Source organism: Coregonus lavaretus (genome assembly GCF_964263955.1).
Source record: "Coregonus lavaretus genome assembly, chromosome: 12".
Classification (NCBI taxonomy): Eukaryota; Metazoa; Chordata; class Actinopteri; order Salmoniformes; family Salmonidae; genus Coregonus; species Coregonus lavaretus.
This window is the reverse complement of record NC_139999.1, coordinates 14,995,881-15,021,789: the sequence shown is the minus strand read 5'-3', so window position 1 is coordinate 15,021,789 and position 25,909 is coordinate 14,995,881. Positions and strand designations below refer to the sequence as shown.

The 25,909-nt window shown below is 40.3% G+C and overlaps 1 pseudogene across 1 annotated transcript in view; it reads right to left on the bottom strand.

Moving 5' to 3' along the window:
• Positions 1-2,156: 2,156 nt before the first annotated feature.
• The window catches only part of LOC311138338 (serine/threonine-protein kinase Sgk2-like), a 31,972-nt pseudogene continuing 8,219 nt past the window's right edge, over positions 2,157-25,909 (bottom strand). Inside the window, exons 2-8 of the transcript in view lie at positions 23,522-23,634; positions 23,055-23,167; positions 22,846-22,882; positions 22,521-22,747; positions 22,224-22,415; positions 22,002-22,091; positions 2,157-2,183 (exon numbers count right to left, since the gene is read on the bottom strand). The product of the transcript in view is annotated as a serine/threonine-protein kinase Sgk2-like (transcript). The remainder of the gene's footprint in view (positions 2,184-22,001; positions 22,092-22,223; positions 22,416-22,520; positions 22,748-22,845; positions 22,883-23,054; positions 23,168-23,521; positions 23,635-25,909) is intronic.

The following is a 25,909-nucleotide window of genomic DNA, read 5'->3' as shown; positions in this document are numbered from 1 at the left end:
TGCCCAAGAAAGTCCAGCAAGTGCCAGAACCGTCTCCTAAAGTTGATTCAGCTGCGGGATCGGGGCAACACCAGTGCAGAGCTTGCTCAGGAATGGCAGCAGGCAGGTGTGAGTGCATCTGCACGCACAGTGAGGCGAAGACTTTTGGAGGATGGCCTGGTGTCAAGAAGGGCAGCGAGGAAGCCACTTATCTCTGTGGGGATCTATTTTATTATAATTAGATGTGATGCCTAGCTTAGAAAGAATACATGAATGATTAAACATAATAGGTTTGTGCTGTACTGATATAGATTGTTTAACATAACAAGCTGTGATTAATGTGAGGAACCGTTAGGGGGTAGGCTGAGATAGACTTGTGACTCACACACACACACTGCCTCTTTGTTAAACCGCTCAAGGACATGTGTACTGCAACAGAAACAACTAACACCTGGCAACAGTGAAGCGCCAAGGGGCTGGGACCAGCCTGTGCGCCATCGATAGGTTGGGTAAGTTTAAACCACACCCAGCCTCTACTCTGACAGGCCCAGCCTGGAGCAGGAACCATCACTGTCAGAGTATTAAAGAAGAACCTTGGGTTGAAAAAGTTAGTTCTCTGACTGCCCTGCGTGGTGTTTCAGTGGGCCCGTATATACGAACATCATATTTACCATTCAAGTGTTTGCATTAATTAAAATACTAGTCTATCTTAGAAGAAGTGTATTGTTCCTATACCAGATTTGAAATGACGCAATTTGACAATTGGTGACCAACGACGTGATCTGGTAGAGGGACTTCGCTGGGAATTGTCCGGCCGATTGGACATCGCTGTCGTTGGACGGTGTGTTTCACAAAGAGTCCGGACAACTAAAAACAGGTAAGCAGACACCTATTGTTATATAACTAAAGTTCTGCACATTGGCTTTATCCAAATTAATTTTGTGAAACACCTGTTTGATGTAAGTGAACTAAATTATGAATTATATGACATGCAAACCTGTGGTGAATGTGATGTTAAACCATGGTACCATAGAGTATTGTTCTACCGGCAAGGTCCGTAACTACGAGGGTACGGCTAGGTTCGGGGAAAATACTGAAATCTCTCGGTGAGGTCCGTAACTACGAGGGTACGGCTAGGTTCAAGGATATAGGGAATAATTGAATTAGTAATTGCTATCGGCGAGGTCCGTAACTACGAGGGTACGGCTAGATTCGGGAAATTTTAGATAAAATACTAGCGACCGGCGAGGTCCGTAACTACGAGGGTACGGCTAGGTTCGGCGGAGTATTTTGTAGATAGGAGGAGGAATAGGAGGCGAGGTTGGTAGGAGTAATAGTAAATTGGGAATATAAAGGTAAAAAGAATGAATAACGAGTGTGACTAAACTGAAACGTTTGAACTGATATAACTGAACTGTAACGTTTGATGTTTGACATAGCATAATACTGGTTTTAAATAATTAAGTTGAAGCAATTTGGTTTATTATTTAATTTAACGTTTGATGTTTGACCCTGCAAAATACTGTTTAAATAATTAGACTGAAATAATTTGGTTTATCGTTGAAATATAAATATGCACCGACTTTAACTAATTAGGTGGGAATAATTTGATTTAAATAAATAGACTAACGTACTTTAAATAACGGATGAATATTACGTTAAAACGAAAAACAGACAACCTGTTCCGAGTGGAAACAGGAGGGAGAACCGCGTAGGGGTACATTTAAAGAAGCAGTGAGAGAGAGAGAGAGTAGGAGGGGGCCAGTACCCACTGATAGCCTTACCTAATCTATTGGCGGGGAATGAAAGGGGCCCCAGCAACCTTAGATGTATACAGTAATAATAATAATATGCCATTTAGCAGACAGGCCATGAACACAGAGGACGTGGCCAGAGCGGTAGAAGGAATGACCCACCCCAAAACAGGAATAGTAAGGTTTGGGCTGCCGTTAGAGGGCAATGGGTTTCAGGGGATGCCCAGAGGACACTTTTGCCATGGGCCGATCACGGAGAGTATGTTGGGAAAATAACTGAATTGTGTAATAGCCTCAGAGAGACATGCAATCCATCATGAGCAAAATAACAGACAGGATAGAGCCAAGAAAGAGCAGAAAGGAGCAGAGTACCTAATAGCCACTCTTGGGGAAATAGCGGGTAAAGGCAGGGAAAAGTGAAGGCTACAACGGGGGAGGTCGATGCTTCAACTGTAACAAAGGAGGGCATTTCGCCAGAGAGTGTGAGGCCCCATGCAGATACTGTGGTAAGACAGGCCATAACTATTTTCAATGCAGACCCAGGGGAGGAGGAAAGAAAGAAAAGAGAGAGAAGCCTAACAGACGTCTATTTCCCAGCTTTGAGCGTAAGGAAGAGGAAGATAAGGCGTGACTAGTCCTTGAGGGAGAAAGAGTAGAACCTTTTGATCCAAATTGTGAGGTGTTTGAATTGGCTACTATTGACTTAGCACTTCAACAGAAACAATAGAAGGGGAGACAGATTTTCCTACGGGGTTGATCAAATAATTGATAATGGATCATTTGAGATGAGATCACATGTAGCAGATTTAGGGTAATCAATTAAATAATCATTGTATACTCGAGGAATTTTGAGTGGTTTTATGGATTAGTTATGAGGAATTAGATTGATACAAACAATTATTGATGAGTTAGGACTGGGGATATCTGTATCATGTTTTGTGTGTACTACCATCTTTAGATTACTGATGGTAATTGAAGGTTAACAAAATGTATAACCAGGAGAAAGAGATTAGCTTATCTCATTGGAATGTTGCCCAGGGCTAGGGGGAGCAGCAGTGAAGTTAGGCAGTATTTAGGTCATAAAAGTGAGCTACCAAATTAAGTGGGGCCTGGCTATTTGTGGTTGTTGTTTTTCAAATTGGGTTTTTCAAATAAAAAACAACACACCTAGTATGATGGTTATAAAGGGTTGTTATGTTAAATTTAGGGGGTTTGTGTTAGGTTTGAAAGATTTAAGTATGGACCTGTCATGACCAACCATCAGTCTTCAGGTCAAGCCCGGGAGAGCCGGGGTAGAACAGAGTTTGAACTAAACATGAGTGTTTTTACAAGATAAGGGATTGATTGGATTACTATTGATTCTGAACTGAATGAAAGTCGAATTTAGCCGCCATAAAAGACAAAGGAAGTGGGAGGAGCAATAAAGAAGCAAGGGACAGTCTAATAAAAAAAATAAGGGATGGCAATTGGATGATAAATTACCAATATTACCTAAGTGATTATTTAGGTAGGTGGTAATATTGACACATGAGCAAAACATGTGTCAAAAGGGGGATGATAGTAGATGGTAGGATTAAATAATAAATATATACGAAGGAGAGGTCAAAATACTTAAAAAAAATAATAAGTACAGTCTAGAAAGAGAATGCAGTCAGAAATTGAAATTGAGAGCTGAACACGTGTGAAGGTAGTTTATTAACCACATCCGTATGTCAGAGGTTTTGTGCCCCACTGGTGAACTAAAGGATAATTTTTTATTATATTTACCATTCAAGTATTTGCATTTATTAAAATACTAGTCTATCTTAGTGTATTGACCTCTTTTTGTTCCTATACCAGATTTGAATTGACGCAATTTGACATCTCCAGGAAAAACTTCAGGGACAGACTGATATTCTGCAAAAGGTACAGGGATTGGACTGCTGAGGACTGGGGTAAAGTCATTTTCTCTGATGAATCCCCTTTCCGATTGTTTGGGGCATCTGGAAAAAAGCTTGTCCAGAGAAGACAAGGTGAGCGCTACCATCAGTCCTGTATCATGCCAACATTAAAGCATCCTGAGACCATTCATGTGTGGGGTTGCTTCTCAGCCAAGGGAGTGGGCTCACTCCCAATTATGCCTAAGAACACAGCCATGAATAAAGAATGGTACCAACACATCCACAGAGAGCAACTTCTCCCAACCATCCAAGAACAGTTTGGTGACGAACAATGCCTTTTCCAGCATGATGGAGCACCTTGCCATAAGGCAAAAGTGATAACTAAGTGGCTCGGGGAACAAAACATCAACATTTTGGGTCCATGGCCAGGAAACTCCCCAGACCTTAATCCCATTGAGAACTTCTGGTAATTCCTCAAGAGGCGGGTGGACAAACAAAAACCCACAAATTCTGACAAACTCCAAGCATTGATTATGCAAGAATGGGCTGCCATCAGTCAGGATGTGGCCCAGAAGTTAATTGACAGCATGCCAGGGTGGATTGCAGAGGTCTTGAAAAAGAAGGGTCAACACTGCAAATATTGACTCTTTGCATAAACTTAATGTAATTGTCAATAAAAGCCTTTGACACTTATGGAATGCTTGTAATTATACTTCAGTATACCATAGTAACATCTGACAAAAATATCTAAAAACACTGAAGCAGCAAACTTTGTGAAGACCAATACTTGTGTCATTCTCAAAACTTTTGACCACGACTGTACATGCTGCTATTTCCCTGTTTTGCCTTCTTGGCAGGTTGCCCTCACAAACAAGGTTTTTAACCTCAATGGGTCTTACCTGGTTAAATAAAGGTTAAATTAAAAAAAATACATCTAGTTTTTATTATTCCTATTATTTTTCTTTGGAATGCTGTCGTATCGCGTAAGTGCTGGCAATCATTGCTGATAAACAAAGGAGTCCGCTCATACTGAACTTTGATCATAAGGTTTATTCAGATCACAAGCTTTCAGCATAAGTTACAGGTGACATGCCCACCCGGAGAGCGACGCCTCAGAATGGCCGCTCTGCCTTCTTCTTCGTTTAACCCCTACTTATAAACAATGCAAAAAGATGGGCTCCCTCTTCTGGCCAATCACCAGTCTCCCCTGTCTACAACACACTTCCTGTCTGTTGTATGTGGCGTTACACTAAAACATTCCCTCTTGATACTAAAATTAACGTCCTCTCTGGTTCCACTTAAAACATTAACAAAGGCATAATCCTAATACACGACATTTCCCCCCTTCGAGACGAACTAAAAGTCTCGAAAACAAACAGAATAGGATTATGACAAGTGACAATTTATCTTATTGAGTATCTTTAACATTAAACCAAAAAACATTATTCTCTAGAGTGTATATACCTTTCTATGAAATATGAATAACTGTTTATGAAGTGTGAATACATTACTATGAAATATGAATAACTGTTTATGAAGTGTAAGAGCGAAAAACTGTCTGGCAACCTTCGTTCCAAATCCATCCATCAATCAAGACAGTAAAATTCTCTCACGGTCCCTCTGCCCCAGGCAACCACCTCGGTACTCCAGATAAACTCACAAACAATGTAAATGCATTTGAAACTATGATGCAATTAAATACACATGTAAGCCCCTGCAAACAAAATCCTATCCAAAAAATATCCACTCTAAGGCTGGTCAACCCATTGGACCCTACAGTGGACCTCTCCCTGCCTAGACTCCCTGTCCCTAAGCATCAACGAAATAAACAAAAACATCTAAGATCCCCACATGTATCCAATAACATCAAATATCATTCTACAAAAATTAATACGTAAGGCTATGACACAAATTATGTATTACACATGTCTATATTTCATTGCAGACACTGGAATGTAGTCCACTACACTTCATCTCCCCGTAGTCTCGACTTCCAATGGATTGTTGATGATGGAATCGGAATCTCTCCACACCTTTCTTGTTTCATCTCCTCCAGTCATTGTCCTTTCATATTGTCCCTTCATATTGTCCTTGTTTGAGTATTTCAATCTCCACATGTTCCCCCAAATGCTTCTGAAAGAAAAGGAAAGACCAAACAGTATCTTTTGCAAAACAACACTTTCAAATTGAACATCAATATCAACTAAGAATATAGAAATGATATCTAAATGATGTATGAATCACATTAACCATTTCCCCCCTTTGATTCATAAAATCATACTAAAATCACACTATTATTGAAAAAAAAAAATTTTTGAAAAATGATCAAAACATCAAAAATGATATTTATCCATTCAGTTCCACTTGTCCATCTTCATCCAGATCAGGAACAGTCAACACCGGCATCTGAGTGTTGTCTCCAGGCATCACTCTCCAACCTATCTCAATATCATAGCTTTCTCAAAGGTCAGTAACAAATTACAAACATCACACACAGTGCTATCAAAGCTGCCATTAAAATGTAATCCATCACTGCTCCTACTGGCCTAACTGATCTTGCAACCAAGTCTTCGCTGACTTCCGCTCCTTTAGATCTACCAAATGCATCCCTTATATTCTTCAATGCATATATAACCCTAGTGATAATATCTGAACTATCTGGACTCAAAGTATAACTAACATTATCAATAGGATCTTCCCAAATGTTACACCATACCATGGAAAAAGTCCCCCCTTCTCCCTTAGACTCATCCTTCAATGATAGGCTTGAAGACTATGACATGTCTCCATGTCTCTTTTCATCCTATCTCCAACCCTAGATTTATCTGTGTCCGGTGGTACCCCTCTTTTAATGGTAGAAACCTCATATGGAGGCTTCAACGTTGACATGTAACAACCTCCTATCCATCCATAGGGTAAGAATATATATGCTTCATCACCACAAACCCTCAAAATATCTCAAAAATTTCCCATAGTCACATTGTCAGGCAAAAGCTAATATTTTAACCCTCAAAGTCCTGCTGTTCCTACTACCTGGTACATAAAAAGTTACATTATATTTGTCCTCTCTAACCTTATGTTCGTGCTTATCCAAAGTCATCATATAATCATCACAATCTGATATTCCCATGAACATTCCCTTTACATCATATGTTTTATTAGAACAAAAACAATTTTTAGCCCTCAATGGTTTCACCTCAAACGCTCCAGGGTTCGCTGTTACCTGAGTTTCCTTCCCATCTAACAAATGCACACAAGTTAATTCACTTAACCCAATAACACCTAACCCTAGGCTTAAACAAATGTTTTGACAACAACATTATTTTATCGGTTACTGATTGTTGCTGATACAACAGTCATGACAAAGCATAAGATTGACACATACTTGATAGAGGTCGAGCGACCGTCTCTAACATGTTTGTCTGGAATTCTCAACAGACATGGACCCTCAAGATTCCTCACTGATCTTACAGAATGAGCTGCTGGAACCTGCCCATCTATCTCTAATTTTCACAACAGAAGAATCAAACCACTCCATTTAGTTTCTCTCTTCCCTAACGAGCGGTACTGCAGATACCTCTCCTTGTCTGTCATTAAAATCAAAGACTTCATCCTGTACCTCCATGATAGTATCACTATTTCAGATGAATCTATATTGTTCTCTACTACTATCTGCTCTCCTATTTTAACCCTATTCATACTATCATTGACAGCACTCTCCAATTCGTAACATAAACCCCTGAGTCCTTCTTGCTACCCCCTTTAATTTCAGAAAAGTTGTTGTCGGTGTCATACTTCCTACATTTGCTATTGCCATCGTATCATTAATCCCTTCCAAAGTTACTATTAAAGCAGTTGATCTAGTTGATGTATTAACACTCTTAACTACTTCTAGTGGGAAAGTTACCAATATACTCTGTATTATTTACTGTTGGAGTGACTACTGTAACATATTCTTCCTGACCTCCTTTGGTGACTGTGGAAACTTCAACAGACTTCAAATCTTCCATTATAAGCGTCACTTTATGAATTACATAGCCCTTTAACCAATAATTCTTAACCGGAACAAATTCTAATGCTTGCACTAGATAAGTATACTTCTTCTCCATAATTATCTCTCCATGTGGGAGGAACGTCCCCATCCTAACCCTAATAAGTATTTTTCCCCCTAAAATTGGTGCTGGAGCTATTGGTTCCCTTATAATCAAATGCGATATATTTATGGCTTTAATAACTATCAATGTTGAAAGAGTTAAATTGCTTCTCACTGTTGTTTTAATAGACTGAAGTGTTAATGTCCTTAGTTACTTCATCCATTTTCCCCAAAGCTTTGAACTCTTTACTTGTACTTCCATCTATCACCACTAGTGTCACTTTTTCCACTCTCAGTCCTACCTCTAATCCCTGACTTTCAAACTTTTGATTATAAAAATACACCCACAATTACCTTGATCTTCCTGCTGGGAACTGTAACTATAGATACTCAATCACCCTCAATCTTCTCTTATCATTCAGCAACGCATACTTTCTCAATGCATCTGCTCCTAACAGATCTAAACTCCTACCATATCTTCCCACTAAACTCTAAAGTGTCCTTCACTACTGTTCTCTCTCTCTTACTACTAACTTTGAAACTTAGCTTACTGTCTTAGAGTTCCTTCAACCTAGTTCTCCTAACTTATTTTAATCTAATCTTTTCTCCTAACCTTTAAAAACCTTTTCCACTGATTTATTCACAAAATCCCTTTACCACCAAATTTTAGGATATGTGATTGGGAAGTCCCCACATGCTTCTGACTTCTTCACACACAGACTTGGCAAACGACTAAACACCTTTTAGCCTAGCCTGAAATCTCTTGGTGTAAGAATGTAACCCAGAATAACAGTCACCCCTTTTAACTTTATTTTCCAGACAGATTGTCTAATAGGCAGTCTAATAGATTATCATCCTTCCTATGAAATTATCTTTTTAAGCAAATATGATTCCCAAAAACCCTACTTTTTAAAATCCTCTACCAGACAACCGTTTAGTGTACATCCTATTGTACAGTTCAATTTACACCATGCATCTCTTCCCAACACTGCAATAGGTATATGCTCTAATATTAGTATGTCTATTTTAATTTCTCTTTGAGTTCTTATAGCATAGCTCAATTGGTTCCCTAAGAGTAATTAACTGTTTTACTACCTCAAATCCCTATCCTAATTAGTTAATTTTACATAGTGAGATGTTTAACCTCTTTAGGCTCAACACAGATAAGTTTCTCCCCTATTCACCATTATTTCTCATAGTCCTCGGTTTTTACTTCAATTGTTAGATATTTTCTTCCTAATTGGTGCTACCAGCTGACACCCCCCTTCGTATCTTCTAGGCACTCTAGAATCTTTAGGGTTCACCTGGAGAACAGGTGATCTTGACTGGCCCCTGTATCTTCCTTAAAAATGTTATCTGTTGTTTCCTCCTGACTTGTTGCACTCACAGGTAAAGTAACCAATCTGTCCACAATTATAACAGTCTTCTGAAAGTTGCTGGAAGTGTAGCTGAAATCTTCCTCCTCCTTCTATTTCTTCTCGTCCTCTTCCTCTCCAATTCTGTGTCTGTCCAGAAACTGGCTGTGGATATGGAACACCTGGTACCCCCCTTGGCTGGTACAATTGCATTTGATATTGTTCAGTTGAAGCTGGAACAGTGATTGTTGATTTGGTTCACTCTGATTCTTCATAACCAAAGCTTCTCTTCTCCACCAGTTGTATGATTGAGTTTTCTGAGAGTTTCTTGATCCTGTTCTTTCTTGCTGTTGACATATCAGGATTCTTCAAAAGCATATATTCTAAGTTCGGTCCTCGAAATATCATCTTCCATCATCTTCTTACTATTGGCCTTTCCTTGACCTCAATGTATTATTCTTCTCCTCCAATTCTTGGGATTATTTTCTCAGCAGGTTTTCTCCTTCTGTATCTTCTCTTCTTGAGTTGTTCATCCAGTTGTGTTACTTCTTCTAAACTAGTCGCTTTATCCAGGCATGATAAGCATCGGTCTATATCTCCTTCTATTTCTTCTGTGCCAGTCCTTGTAGGATAAACTCCTTTTGAATACACAGCACCTTCAGTCTCCTCTTTCTCGCTGTCTTCATCTGAACTCGAATCTCTTGTATCCTTCTTCCTTCAACTTCCATCAGAGATCAAATCTCTAGTATCCTTCTTTCCTCTCTTGCCAACTTCCTTCTGATCAGAGTCATATCCACCCATGACCTCTTCTCAATCACTCTGATCTTCATCTTCTTCTTCCTTAACCTCACTCTTCTCTTTCAGACATCTCATTTTCTTCCTTCTGGAGTTTTGGATTCATCTTTCTGGTCGTTTCTGCTTGTCCTCTATCTATTATTCGTCTTAATCTCTGATGCAACAATCACCCTCCTGGATGATCACCGGAAGCTGAGGATAAACATCCCTAAGCTCTACTTCCTTCTCATAAGGTGGGTGTCTTTTTGCTGAATCCGTATGTGAGAAAGGTGTACTAACTTCTGCCATTAGTTCTCCTGTCACCTTCTCTATACCTTTGTTTATCTTATTGCTGGAATCTTTTATCAGTTTTTGTTTGAGAATGAAGGGCAACTTTTGTTTCATTTGCCGGATAACCTAACAATACTTTAGTTAAAGGATTACTATTTTTCCCATATCAACCAGTGTAATCACTTTCATAGCCTTGCTGTCCTTTCTCCCCATTGTAACAACCCTTTTATATTCCTTTATCGTGAATTATTTTATTTTTAGACTATATAGCCTATGGCTTCCCCCCTTTAATTATTAATATATATATATATATATATATATATATATTTTTTTTTAAATAAATCAATTAAAAATCATGAATAATTAAAACCAATTTTTATTCCTATATCCTATGTCACCAATTTATCAATTAGTGGTGGCTATCTTACCACAACCCATCAAATGCAAGTAGTCAACTTCAGACTACAATACCCATAAACAAAGCCTGTAACCCCTTGCTCTATAACCCCTTGCTCTATAAGCACCTAATTATCTTAAATTTACAGAATAATGTCAGTCCTTGATTCCCAACACAACTCCAATCAACCCCCGTGATGCACATAGCCTCCAAAATGCAATTTTTAATGAATCAGTTTGCCAAGCCTATGTGAAATTGTCATAACATCAAAGAAGATTTTGTAACCAGATCAGTCTCAAACCCTTTTTGACTTGATCCTCTGCCGCGTCACGTGACGCTACGTCAGCACCCCTCTCCTTCTCTCTCTCTCTCTCCTGTCGTCTCGTCCTATCGCCTCTCATATGACAAAAACAGAGACACAGAAAAAGATTTTAGTAGTTACTGCAATCACTGAGTTATCTCAACCATATTCAACATTCCTTCGTTCACCCATTATTCACTCTAAGACTAAACTCAGAACTAAATAGATCGCTCAAAAACATTTTTAATTTTATTTTAATCCGTCATTTAATTTAATTCATTATACTCCGTCAACATATATTTAATGTATAAATTCACTACATCTCAACAAATAGTTTCATGTTCAAACACCAGCCGCTTTAAACTATAAGATTCGCGTTAAAATCTCTCCTCTTTGTTCCCTCGTCTGTGTCTATTCCTGCAGCACGCAGCCCCCCAGAAATATGACACGTTACCCACAATCCCGTTGTGTAGTTTTAGTAAACAACGTTTTGTAGTTTTTTAGTACCGGAACCCAACGTCTCATAATCTCGTGCCATAAACTACAACTCCCACGTTTTGTAGTGTAGTGTCATAAAATTAAACGCATGCGCAAATGCATTCAATGATACGATTCCCAGACAATAGAACGATAGCCTTACGCTACAGCTTCACTATTTTATACCTTATACTCACACAATTACACATAACAGAGCTCACATTTGCGTAGAACTTTGAATTCTACACACACATACATATTTTAAGAGGCTTATCCTATCGCAATAGGACCTCTAAGGACACGTTAGCATGTAGCACGCAACACAATTAGCATTTAGCATTAGCATTTAGCATTAGCCGCTATGTACCATGTAGCATGAAACACAATCCAGCATTTAGCATTAACATTAGCCTTAGCCTTTAGCTAACTGCGGCCTACCACGCCCTAAGTAACCTGCATTGTGCCTAAATCATTGTCCATATATCCCCTGCTAACTTTATGCTGCCGTAAGTTCTGGATAATCATATGAGCGGTTACCCCAAACGAATACTCCGTCGACTATAAGATGAGCATAACATACATATAATCGTCCACCTTATGGTTCCCAGAACCAACCTGACCCCACACTAGCGCGTTGCAAGGATTTTATGGCCCACTCCTAAAGAGTCGCCTCGTTTCGAGGTCTTTAACAGATTCACAATGCTCTAATTGCATACGTATTCCTGACTTTATTCTGCCAATATCTGCCTTTAATATCTCTACCATCGATTGCTCTAAAATTCCAAGCCTACTCTCCCCCCTTTTGCCCTGTCTACCAGTGCAACAATTGATAATGATTAGCCAGACCCCCAGTTATCAGCAATAACGCCACACGAGGCACGGTCGTATGGTACATTTATCCAGTGTACACAAGCAGTATCCAACCTAACAATCTCACAAAGCTTGTGAGGAAAAAACTCACCCTTGTCTGGTCATGACTTCAGACCGAGTTAGCTTGAGTTAGCTTGGCGGCTACAAATGAAGCAAAGGAGAGATGCAGACCAGCCCCACGTTGGGCGCCATTTGTCGTATCGCGTAAGTGCTGGCAATCATTGCTGATAAACAAAGGAGTCCGCTCATACTGAACTTTGATCATAAGGTTTATTCAGATCACAAGCTTTCAGCATAAGTTACAGGTGACATGCCCACCCGGAGAGCGACGCCTCAGAATGGCCGCTCTGCCTTCTTCTTCGTTTAACCCCTACTTATAAACAATGCAAAAAGATGGGCTCCCTCTTCAGGCCAATCACCAGTCTCCCCTGTCTACAACACACTTCCTGTCTGTTGTATGTGGCGTTACACTAAAACATTCCCTCTTGATACTAAAATTAACGTCCTCTCTGGTTCCACTTAAAACATTAACAAAGGCATAATCCTAATACACGACAATGCACTCCTTCTACCCCGTTTAAGCTAGAAACATCAGTCAAACTTTAAAACGTGTAGACCGGTCTGGAATAGTGTGCTTGTATACAATTTAATCTGTTTTTAAACTATTACATTTTTTGTTCTTCTTTTTGTCCTACATCCACTTTCATGGGATTTCCTCAACATTCTAAAGGTCCCATTGTGACATCATCACTTCCAACATTGCATTCACTGTAACAAGTTGCAACAATGCAACTTTTGACACAAATCAGCTACTTTTAACACTTTGCCAACAATTTAGACAAAACGTTAGCGCGTATGAAATCTTCCTCTACTTTTTGGGTTTTCAAATCTGAAATCAGAACAGGAATAGCTTCTACCAAGAGGTAGAGCTATTTTAGTAACCCATCAACAACTTTCATTAAAGATGCATGTCAGAAGCTAGCAGATTCAATACTTACCAAAAACAGCTGCAAATTCCAATAAATTCCAATAAAACTTTCCTTGCTTTGTCTAACACCTATTATAAATCTAGCAAATACGTTTTGTGGGTCAGAGTGCAGTATTCATTTAGTTTCATAGAACAAATGTTTGTTAGCATGTTTCTCACACTGGCTTTAGCCATGGAGGGAGCAGGCCTGCTAAGGCAACTTCAGGGGGGTTGCCTAGCAACACATGCCTCGGAGTGAGACAACGTCTTCATAGTGCGACAAATTCCCATGATTTGTGAATCTGTTTGGGCCGAACAACTAGCGCGACAGCTAAATGGCTTTGAAAAAATATGATTTCAGCTAATAGGGGAAGTATCTACCAAAATAACTACATTATGGCATGACTTGAAACGCTACAGAGAAGATTTCGAATGCTTCCCCGGTCTGGACGACCTAAACTGATACAGAGAAGATTTCTAATGCTCACTAGCTGACCACAACCACACAACTACTGGACCACACACCTACTTACCAAAACTACCGACCACACACCTACTGACCAAAACTACTGACCACAACTACTGACCAGTAGGAGTTTTAGGAACATCATGGCAGACACGCAGTGAATTTGGATCCTAGATCTCATTGGTGTGATCATAAGGTTATTGCAGTGGATTAGTTTGTCTACATACAGTTGAAGTCGGAAGTTTACATACACATAGGTTGGAGTCATTAAAACTTGTTTTTCAACCACTCCACAAATCTCTGGTTAACAAACTATACTTTTGGCAAGTCGGTTTAGGACATCTACTTTGTGCATGACACAAGTAATTTTTCCATCAATTGTTTACAGAGAGATTATTCCACTTATAATTCACTTTATCACAATTCCAGTGGGTCAGAAGTTTACATACACTAAGTTGACTGTGCCTTTAAACAGCTTGGAAAATTCCAGAAAATTATGTCATGGCATTAGAAGCATCTGATAGGCTAATTGACATAATTTGAGTCAATTGGAGGTATACCTGTGGATGTAGTTCAAGGCATACTTTCAAACTCAGTGCCTCTTTGCTTGACATCATGTGAAAATCAAAAGAAATCAGCCAAGACCTCAGAAAAAAATGTGTAGACCTCCACAAGTCTGGTTCATCCTTGGGAGCAATTTCCAAATGCCTGAAGGTACCACGTTTATCTGTACAAACAATAGTATGCAAGTATAAACACCATGGGACCATGCAGCCGTCATACAGCTCAGGAAGGAGACGTGTTCTGTTTCCTAGAGATGAACGTACTTTGGTGCGAAAAGTGCAAATCAATCCCAAAACAACAGCAAAGGACCTTGTGAAGATGCTGGAGGAAACAGGTACAAAAGTATCTATATCCACAGTAAAACGAGTCCTATATTGACATAACCTGAAAGGCCGCTCAGCAAGGAAGAAGCCACTGCTCCAAAACCGCCATAAAAAAGCCAGACTACGGTTTGCAACTGCACATGGGGACAAAGATCGTACTTTTTGGAGAAATGTCCTCTGGTCTGATGAAACAAAAATAGAACTGTTTGGCCATAATGACCATCGGTATGTTTGGAGGAAAAAGGGGGTATCTTGCAAGCCGAAGAACACCATCCCAACCGTGAAGCACGGGGGTGGCAGCATCATGCTGTGGGGGTGCTTTGCTGCAGGAGGGACTGGTGCACTTCACAAAATAGATGGCATCATGAAGAAGGAAAATGATGTGGATATAGTGAAGTAACATCTCAAGACATCAGTCAGGAAGTTAAAACGTTGTCGCAAATGGGTCTTCCAAATGTTCAATTACCCCAAGCATACTTCCAAAGTTGTGGCAAAAAAGTCAAGGTATTGGAGTGGCCATCACAAAGCCTTGACCTCAATCCTATAGAAAATGTGTGGGCAGAACTGAAAAAGCGTATGCGAGCAAGGAGGCCTACAAACCTGACTCAGTTACACCAGCTCTGTCAGGAGGAATGGGCCAAAATTCACCCAACCTATTGAGGGAAGTTTGTGGAAGGCTACCCGAAATGTTTGACCCAAGTTAAACAATTTAAAGGCAATGCTATGAAATGCTAATTGAGTGTATGTAAACTTCTGACCCACTGGGAATGTGATGAAAGAAATAAAAGCTGAAACAAATCATTCTCTCTACTATTATTCTGACATTTCACATTCTTAAAATCAAGTGGTGATCCTAACTGACCTAAGACAGGGAATTTTTACTAGGATTAAATGTCAGAAATTGTGAAAAACTGAGTTTAAATGTATTTGGCTAAGGTGTATGTAAACTTCCGACTTCAACTTTATGCAGTAAAGGTGGTACATTTCTGTAAGATAAGCACTCGGACAGTAGGGCGAGTTCAAGTGCGTCTTACAAGACTGTTTTGAGGACAGGTGATTTAGCGACCACTGGTAGAGTTTTCTGTCTGTGGCTGTTCTTTTTACGTCGGATTTGGCCCGCTCAAAGTGGTAACGCTTCCGACCGATCGGCCTCTGCACACACGCCTACAGTTCATCATTCGTGCCACCGCCATAGAGAAAGAATACAGGGAAGAAACCACCATTTAGTGGTGGAAAAAGTACCCAATTGTCATACTTGAGTAAAAGTAAAGATACCTTAATCGAAAATGAGTCAAGTAAAAGTGAAAGTCACCCAGTAAAATACTATTTGAATAAAAGTCTAAAAGTATTTGGTTTTAAATACATAAGTTTCAAAAGTAAATGTAATTGCTTAAATATACACAAGTATCAAAAGTAAAAGTAAAGTATAAATCATTTCAAATTCCTTACATTAAGCAAACCAGACGGCACCATTTTCTTGTTTTTTATTTATTTACGGATAGCCAGGGTAACAATCCAACACTCAGACATAATTTACAAACGAAGCATGTGTGTTTAGTGAGTCTGCCAGATTAGCGGCAGTAGGGATGACCATGGATGTTGTCTTGATAAGTGTGTGAATTTGACCATTTTCCTGTCCTGCTAAGACTTCAAAATGTAACGAGTACTTTTGGGTGTCAGGGAAAATGTATGGAGGAAAAAGTACATTTATTTTCTTTAGGAATGTAGTGAAGTAAAAGTAAAAGTTGTCACAAATATAAACAGTAAAGTAAAATACAGATACCCCAAAAAACGACTTACGTAGTACTTTAAAGTATTTTTACTTAAGTACTTTACACCACTGCCTACATATTTATTTAGTTTGTCATTCTATTTACATTTACATTTTAGTCATTTAGCAGACGCTCTTATCCAGAGCGACTTACAGTTAGTGAATACATATATTTTTTTATACTGGCCCCCCGTGGGAATCGAACCCACAACCCTGGCGTTGCAAACGCCATGCTCTATCAACTGAGCTACATCCCTGCCGGCCATTCCCTCCCCTACCCTGGACGACGCTGGGCCAATTGTGCGCCGCCCATGAGTCTCCCGGTCGCGGCCGGCTGCGACAGAGCCTGGATTCTAACCAGGATCTCTAGTGGCACAGTTAGCACTGCGATGCAGTGCCTTAGACCACTGCGCCACTCAGGAGACATTCTATAATTTTGATGGAACTCTAAATCAGTCAGGAGCAAGCCAGGTAGCCTAAGAAGGAATGAAAATGAATTATTTACACTATAATATTATTGTTTCAAGGCAATATCCTGCCATTTAATAAATAATTGTGAAGCATTTGTGACACGCTACAGGCTGGCAGGAGCGCTCAGCATTTCAACAACACAACAACAACACTTCAACAACATGCCTGTAAATTTAGCATTTAGGCTGTATAAAATAATAAAAAATAAAAAAATACTTTGAATTAAATAATAATGAAATGAAAAATGCCTTATTAGACTATACAGTCATTCTACAGTGCCTTTGAATACACATTTAGAAACACGAGTTTGGCCAGTCTTTGGTTTGAGGATCATGTTTTGAGCTATGCATGCCTAGTTGTTAATTTACCCTAGCAGATGCTCTTATATTCCCATACCCTAATCACAGTCAACACACATCTATTTTGTAACAACAATATCATGGAATAAAATAGAATACATTTTTATGTGCATATAGGCCTACCTGATGATATGTGCCTGCTGTGTTAAACTATAAATGGCTTTTTATCAAATTCATTGATGATCAGATACTTCAGTTGTAACTGGTTCTGTTGCTATCCACCTTATGTTTGAATTATTATTCTCATTGAAAGCAAGTCTAAGATGCAGTAGATATGTTCTATGTGCGCTATTTCTATGCTTCCTGTTCTTAAGTTTCATTTTTGCATCTTTCACTTCCAGTTTTGGACACTAGCTTCAAACAGCTGAAAATACAATATTTTTGGTTATGGAAAATATATTTCACAGCGCTTTAGCTGGTACAATGATTCTTTACACTGTACTTGCTTGTTTTGTCACAAACTGAAATTAAGTGAACTATTAGAATTTTAGCAACCAGGAACTGGCAGAGCGATTTCTGCATAATGCATCTTTAACTTTGACTATATGTAACTGCTTTGCTTTAAATAGTAAAGTAAAACTTTTTAAACTTCTTCCATTCCCACAAAAATAATTTGAAAGAGCTAAAGCAAGCCCTACAACTTTACTTGTAAAGTTACCATCTAGTTATACTAATAAAGTCAGATTTAATCAACAAATATGATAGTCATTTTAAAAAAGGTTAAGGGTACAAGACTGCACATATACAGTGCTTTCGGAAAGTATTCAGACCCCTTGACTTTTTTCACATTTTGTTATGTAAGTCTTATTATAAAATGGATTAAATTACATTTTTTTCCTCATCAATCTACACACAATACCCCATAATGACAAAGCAAAAACAGGTTTTTAGAAATGTTTGCAAATGTATTAAAATTAAAAATCAGAAATACCTTATTTACATAAGTATTCAGACCCTTTGCTATGTCACTCGAAATTTAGCTCAGGTGCATCCTGTTTCCATTGATCATCCTTGAAATGTTTCTACAACTTGATTGGAGTCCACCTGTGGTAAATTCAATTGATTGGACATGATTTGGAAAGGCACACACCTGTCTATATAAGGTCCCACAGTTGACTGTGCATGTCAGAGCAGAAACCAAGCCATGAGGTTGAAGGAATTGTCCGTAGAGCGCCGAGACAGGATTGTGTCGAGGCACAGATCTGGGGAAGGGTTCCAAAAAATGACTGCAGCATTGAAGGTCCCCAAGAACACAGTGGCCTCCATCATTCTTAAATGGAAGAAGTTTGGAACCACCAAGACTCTTCCTAGAGCTGGCCACCCGACCAAACTGAACAATCGGGGGAGAAGGGCCTTGGTCAGGGAGGTGACCAAGAACCCGATGGTCACTCTGAAAGAGCTCCAGAGTCCCTCTGTGGAGATGTGAGAAACTTCCAGAAGGACAACCATCTCTGCAGCACTCCACCAATCAGGCCTTTATGGTAGAGTGGCCAGACGGAAGCCACTCCTCAGTAAAAGGCACATGACAGCCCGCTTGGAGTTTGCCAAAAGGCACCTAAAGGAAACAAAATTCTCTGGTCTGATTAAAACAAAGCCTGAATGCCAATCATCACGTCTGGAGGAAACCTGGCACCATCCCTACGGTGAAGAATTGTGGTGGCAGCATCAGGCTGTGGGGATGTTTTTCAGCAGCAGCGACTGGGAGACTAGTCAGGACCGAGGGAAAGATGAACGGAGCAAAGTACAGAGAGATCCTTGATGAAAACCTGCTCCAGAGCGCTCAGGACCTCAAACTGGGGCGAAGGTTCACCTTCAAATAGGACAATGACCCTAAGCACACAGCCAAGACAACGCAGGAGTGGCTTCAGGACAAGTCTCTGAATGTCCTTGAGTGGCCCAGCCAGAGCTCGGACTTGAACCCGATCTAACATCTCTGGAGAGACCTGAATATAGCTGTGCAGCAACACTTCCCATCCAACCTGACAGAGCTTGAGAGGATCTGCAGAGAAGAAAGGGAGAAACTCCCCAAATACAGGTGTGCCAAGCTTGTAGCGCATACCCAAGAAGACTTGAGGCTGTAATCGCTGCCAAAGGTGCTTCAACAAAGTACTGAGTAAAGGGTCTGAATACTTATGTAAATGTGATATTTAAGTGTATTCTATTTTATACATTTGCAAAAATGTCTCTATACCTGTTTTTGCTTTGTCATTATGGGGTATATTGTGTAGATTGATGAGGAAAATTTTTTATTTAATCAATTTTAGAATAACGCTGTAACGTAACAGAATGTGGAAAAAGTCAAGGGATCTGAATACTTTCCGAAGTCACTGTAAATGTTTGAGGACAGGGTTTTGTTCTTTCTGGATTCCATTAGAATGACGATCACAGAGAAAGGAACAGGGCAACAACTTTTATAATTCCAACTATTGAATCTTGCAAGATACTGTTCTTAATTCTAAAAGTACCTTTTTTGCCAAAGCGGTGATGCTGCAAAAAAAATATTTGTCTGCGCTACAGACGTCTATATCGGTTCGCTAATACAGGACTAGTAAAGGCCCAGTGCAGTACTTTCGTGAGAAAAAAAATCATTATTTGTAATTTTATTAATCTTTTTTTTATTCACATTTTTCAGGGGTGCTGCAGCACCCTCATCACCCCTAGTTTCCGCGGCTATGATGCCGCTTATAGTTTTTGAGAGCTAGACCAGAGCTAGTTAGCTAACAAGCTTGTGTGTGCAGAGCGGCACCAGAATAAAATAAAACACGTCTTAAATTTTTGTAGGTAATAAATCCAATATGAAACGTGATAGTATCCTTAACTAGTATTAAAAAAATCTCTCTCCCTAATTTCTGAATTATGCTTGTAATGTCAGTAGCTACAGTAGACTATGCTTCAGAGGGAGGGGGAGGGGCAGGTAGCCTACACACACGCACTGCCAAAGATTTTCAGCTGGCAGGAAGGCAGGCAGGCAGAAACTGGAATACTTTTCTGAGTGACAAAGTGAGGGCTTTGCATAGGCGCTTTCAGTTTTTATGGGACGGGAAAAAAAATGCCCAGAATGTAAAAGGACGTTATTAACCGGTTCCCATGGATTTTTGCCCATTCTTCAAGGCAAAACTGCTCCAGCTTCTTCAAGTTGGATGGGTTCTGCTGGTGTACAGCAATCTTTAAGTCATACCACAGATTCTCAATTGGATTGAGGTCTGGGATTTGACTAGGCCATTCCAAGACATTTAAATGTTTCCCCTTAAACCACTCAAGTGTTGCTTTAGCAGTATGCTTAGGGTCATTGTCCTGCTGGAAGGTGAACCTCTGTCCCAGTCTCAAATCTCTGGAAGACTGAAACAGGTTTCCCTCAAGAATTTCCCTCTATTTAGCGCCATCCATCATTCCTTCAATTCTGACCAGTTTCCCAGTCCCTGCCGATGGAAAAACATCCCCACAGCATGATGCTGTCACCACCATGCTTCACTGTGGGGATGGTGTTCTCGGGGTGATGAGAGGTGTTGGGTTTGAGCCAGACATAGCGTTTTCCTTGATGGCCAAAAAGCTTAATTTTAGTCTCTTCTGACCAGAGTACATTCCATATGTTTGGGGAGTCTCCCACATGCCTTTTGGCGAACATCAAACGTGTTTGCTTATTTGTTTTCTTTAAGCAATGGCTTTTTTCTGGCCACTCTTCTGTAAAGCCCAGCTCTGTGGAGTGTACGGCTTAAAGTGGTCCTATGGACAGAAACTCCAATCTCCGCTGTGGAGCTTTGCAGCTCCTTCAGGGTTATCTTTGGTCTCTTTGTTGCCTTTCTGATTAATGCCCTCCTTGCCTGGTCGGTGAGTTCTGGTGGGCGGCCCTCTCTTGGCAGGTTTGTTTTGGTGCAATATTCTTTCAATTTTTTAATAATGGATTTAATGGTGCTCCGTGGGATGTTCAAAGTTTCTAATATTTTTTTATAACCCAACCCTGATCTGTACTTCTCCACAACTTTGTCCCTGACCTGTTTTGAGAGCTTGGTCTTCATGGTGCCGCTTGCTTGGTGGTGCCCCTTGCTTAGTGGTGTTGCAGACTCTGGGGCCTTTCAGAACAGGTGTATATATACTGAGATCATGTGAGATCATGTGACACTAAGATTGCACACAGGTGGACTTTATTTAACTAATTATGTGACTTCTGACGGTAATTGGTTGCACCAGATCTTATTTAGGGGCTTCATAGCAAAGGGGGTGAATACATATGCACGTACCACTTTTCCGTTATTATTTTTTTTCATTACACTTCACCAATTTGGACTATTTTGTGTATGTCCATTACATGAAATCCAAATAAAAATCCATTTAAATTACAGGTTGTAATGCAACAGAATAGGAAAAACGCCAAGGGGGATGAATACTTTTGCAAGGCACTTTAAGTATTCAACCCTTTTGTTATTGCAAGCTTAAATAAGTTCAGGAGTAAAAATGTGCTTAACAAGTCACATAATGAGTTGCATGCACTCACTCTGTGTGCAATAATAGCGTTTAACATTATTTTAAAATGACTACCCCATATCTGTACCCATACAATTATCTGTAAGGTACCTCAGTCGAGCAGTCAATTTCAAGCACAGATTCAATCACAAAGACCAGGGAGGTTTTCCAATGCCTAGCAAAGAAGGGCACCTATTGGTAGATGGGTAAAAAAAAAGCAGACATTGAATATCCCTTTGAGCATGGTGCACTTATTAATTACACTTTGGATGGTGTATCAATACACCCAGTCACTAAAAAGATACAAGCGCCCTTCCTACTCAAGGAGGAAGGAAACTACTCAGGGATTTCATCATGTTATATTAGTTGTGTATGTTATTATGAATAATAACTACATAAAGAATACTGAAATTAAATATTTATTAACTGGCTTTGCATACACACTTACCACGTTGGGGTTGTATGGAGGTGTGATTCTCCGATAGTAAAGGTCATCCCAGTTTATCGGTGAGAAAAAATTTGGTTTTTTAACTTTGAGCTATATGTAAAAGACAAAAATGACAACGATTAAAATGACTTGTGCGTATGTGTAGGAAACTGTAGGAAAGAGAGAGAAGGTAGACTGTCCAATGAGGACATCCTGATCCTGTATATTCTGACAGGTTCACTCAAAGTCTGCGATAGCACCCAGCCGGCGATGCTGGTCTTTCTGTAGGAGGCCCATCAGCATGTCACACACCACAGAGCTGGTCCCCACTGGCAGACTCAAGGGCCTGTGGAGGATGCTGTCATACATCTCTGACACATTCTGGCTATAGAAGGAACAGGACAAAATGAGTTGATAACCACATTGAGGTGTAGCCTGCTTTGTTTGGAAAATTATGCTAAATACATTGCTATAATATGCAGAACCATAATACATCACAGCAAAGTAAATGTGTATATGCCTTTCAGAGGGTATGCTCACCAGCCCATATATAATCTCATAAAATACAGTTCCCAGACACCACCAGTCTACCGTGCGGTCACAGGGCTGCTTTTTCAACACCTCTGGAGCCAAATACGGCAGAGCAAAAGGCAGTGTCAGTGGATAAAGTGACAAAGGGAAATGGGGGTTCTACAGAAAGTGGAAGTGGTGGACCCTGGGTCTGTTCCCTCTTTACACAATCCAAAGTCAGTCAACAAAACATGACCCTGGAGAAGGTCCAAGTCAAAACATCAGGGTGACCTTATTTGACCCACAGAGAACTAATACAATGATAGTCCTGAGTTCATGATACACAAATACTTACCTCTGAGTCCAGCAGGACGGTCTCAGGCTTCAAGTCTCTAAAACAGAGAACCTACTGTACAGCCTAAAGGCACTGCTGACAGAATGACCTTCCACAAAGTGAGCATGGGAAACAAGCAGGGTAAATGTGGGTTTACTGTGAATGACCCGTGAATGCTGTTAAGTGGCTGAGACTTTTTTTGTCAACATTGTTGAAAGGGTGTGACTGACCTGTAAACAATGTTGAGCAAGTATAAGTAACCGATGGCACTGGCCATCTCAGCCGTGTAAAAGCGAGATCTTGGCTCTGAGAAGCGGTGGTCTCTCTGAAGGTGATAGAAAAGCTACAGTAGAAAATCAAAAGTAGAATGTATTTTCTCTTGCATAAAATCAAGAAAGGGCACTGCACATTATTCGAGAAGTTTAGAAGTTTCCCACTGGGCAAAAACTGGCTGAATGAACGTTGTTTCCACATCATTTCAGCCCCCCAAAAATCTATGTGATGATGTTGATTCAATGTGAAAAAGTGATTGGATTTTCACCCTGATTTTTACCTAAATCTAATGACATGGTGAAATATTTTGTTGATTTCATGTTGAATTCACATTAATTGAAATCTCAACCAAATGTAAATTAAAACTAGACGTTGAACTGATGTCTGTGCCCAGTGGGTTGTCTCCATTGTCTTTATTCCATACTTAATCCATGACAAAGTAGAGCTTCTCTGGGGTCTGGAAACAGTAGTGGATCCCCACCAGGAAAGAATGATTCAGATTCTGATCCCAGGTAGTGGCAGTGCTGGCAACACTGGCTGCAGTAACCCATGGGGAGGGGGTCACACTCGGACAATCAGAGAGGGGGTTTATCATTGTGGCCCAGGTGGCACAAAATAATCAAAGGTCTGACCGCACGGAGATGCTTGGGGAAATGGTTACAACAGGGGATCAGAGTGTTTGTGTCTCAGGTGAAGAGGGTGGATCTGATCTCCATCACCTAGGACTTGACATAGATTAAGTAGATTAATAAAATCTCACATTGTTATCAATTTCTGCTCAATCTGCATGCTTTCTCAATCAGCTTTAACTGTATGTGCACTCGTAAATCAGGTTATTTCTCGAGTTGGGCTCTGGGATATAACAGCCATTGAGTATCTGATTTTATGGTGGATTGTGGAGGAGGGGGGTTGAGTGTGTTGGAGTATGTGAGTATGTGCTTGTCTGGCATCTGTTGTGGGGGGGTGGGGATGTTGGGGGGGAGGGGGGGGGGGGTATGGGATGGACCACGGGAATTATTTGCTAGGATAATAATTGCTTGCCAATGAATTAAATGTAATACAATGGCAATCCGGGTTATATGTTAGAATCCTACGCGTGAACTGCCGACATTATTACGCATATTAATTGATTATGATGGAAAATAGGATATGCATAATTTTTTTTAAATAGTTATATAGATATATATATATATATAGAGGTGAAAGCATTGGAAATGCTTTTGGCGGTTAATCTGCTTCTGTTTTGTGGGTGGCACTGTGTGCTGTTTTCGATGGATGGGTCCTGGCCTCTCGGGCCTTAGGGATCCGGAGGGACGTGGGTGGGATGCTGATCACTGGGATGACGGCTCAACTTGGGATGGGGAGGGGCTTTAGCGGGGGAATTAGTGGAGAACAATTGAAGGGTTACTCCGTAGCAATGCAAATATCACGGTACAGCTATATGGACACTCAATCATTACGGTATTTTTTATTGGTAAATGTACAAACATATATAATTATAAATAGACTTGAAACTTGTATCTCATTATGGTGTATGGTGAAATAAGTATAGCCAGTTATAATTGTAATGGCTTAGCTGATAATAACAAAAGAAGAACAATATTTACATGGCTCAAAGAGAAGGAATATAATATCTATTGTATACAGGAAACTCATTCAACAATTCGAGATGAAGTAGCATGGAAAAAAGAATGGGGGGGGGGAAATATACTTCTCCCATGGGCAAAGAAATTCAAAAGGGGTGATGATATTAATTAATAGTAATTTCGATCCAAATGTGCAAATTGTCCAAATAGATGCGCAAGGTAGATGGATTATTTTAAATATGTTATTGGACCATAAACAGATATGGCTCATTAACCTTTAAGGACCAAATAATGATGATCCACAATTCTTTGACAATATATACACTGCTCAAAAAAATAAAGGGAACACTTAAACAACACAATGTAACTCCAAGTCAATCACACTTCTGTGAATTCAAACTGTCCACTTAGGAAGCAACACTGATTGACAATAAATTTCACATGCTGTTGTGCAAATGGAATAGACAACAGGTGGAAATTATAGGCAATTAGCAAGACACCCCCAATAAAGAAGTGGTTCTGCAGGTGGTGACCACAGACCACTTCTCAGTTCCTATGCTTCCTGGCTGATGTTTTGGTCACTTTTGAATGCTGGCGGTGCTTTCACTCTAGTGGTAGCATGAGACGGATTCAACAACCCACACAAGTGGCTCAGGTAGTGCAGCTCATCCAGGATGGCACATCAATGCGAGCTGTGGCAAGAAGGTTTGCTGTGTCTGTCAGCGTAGTGTCCAGAGCATGGAGGCGCTACCAGGAGACAGGCCAGTACATCAGGAGATGTGGAGGAGGCCGTAGGAGGGCAACAACCCAGCAGCAGGACCGCTACCTCTGCCTTTGTGCAAGGAGGAGCAGGAGGAGCACTGCCAGAGCCTTGTAAAATGACCTCCAGCAGGCCACAAATGTGCATGTGTCTGCTCAAACGGTAAGAAACAGACTCCATGAGGGTGGTATGAGGGCCCGACGTCCACAGGTGGGGGTTGTGCTTACAGCCCAACACCGTGCAGGACGTTTGGCATTTGCCAGAGAACACCAAGATTGGCAAATTCGCCACTGGCGCCCTGTGCTCTTCACAGATTAAAGCAGGTTCACACTGAGCACATGTGCTCCCGAGTGGCGCAGTGGTCTAAGGCACTGCGTCTCAGTGCTTGAGGCGTCACTACAGACCCCCTGGTTCGATTCCAGGCTGTATCCAGGCTGTATCACAACCGGCCGTGATTGGGAGTCCC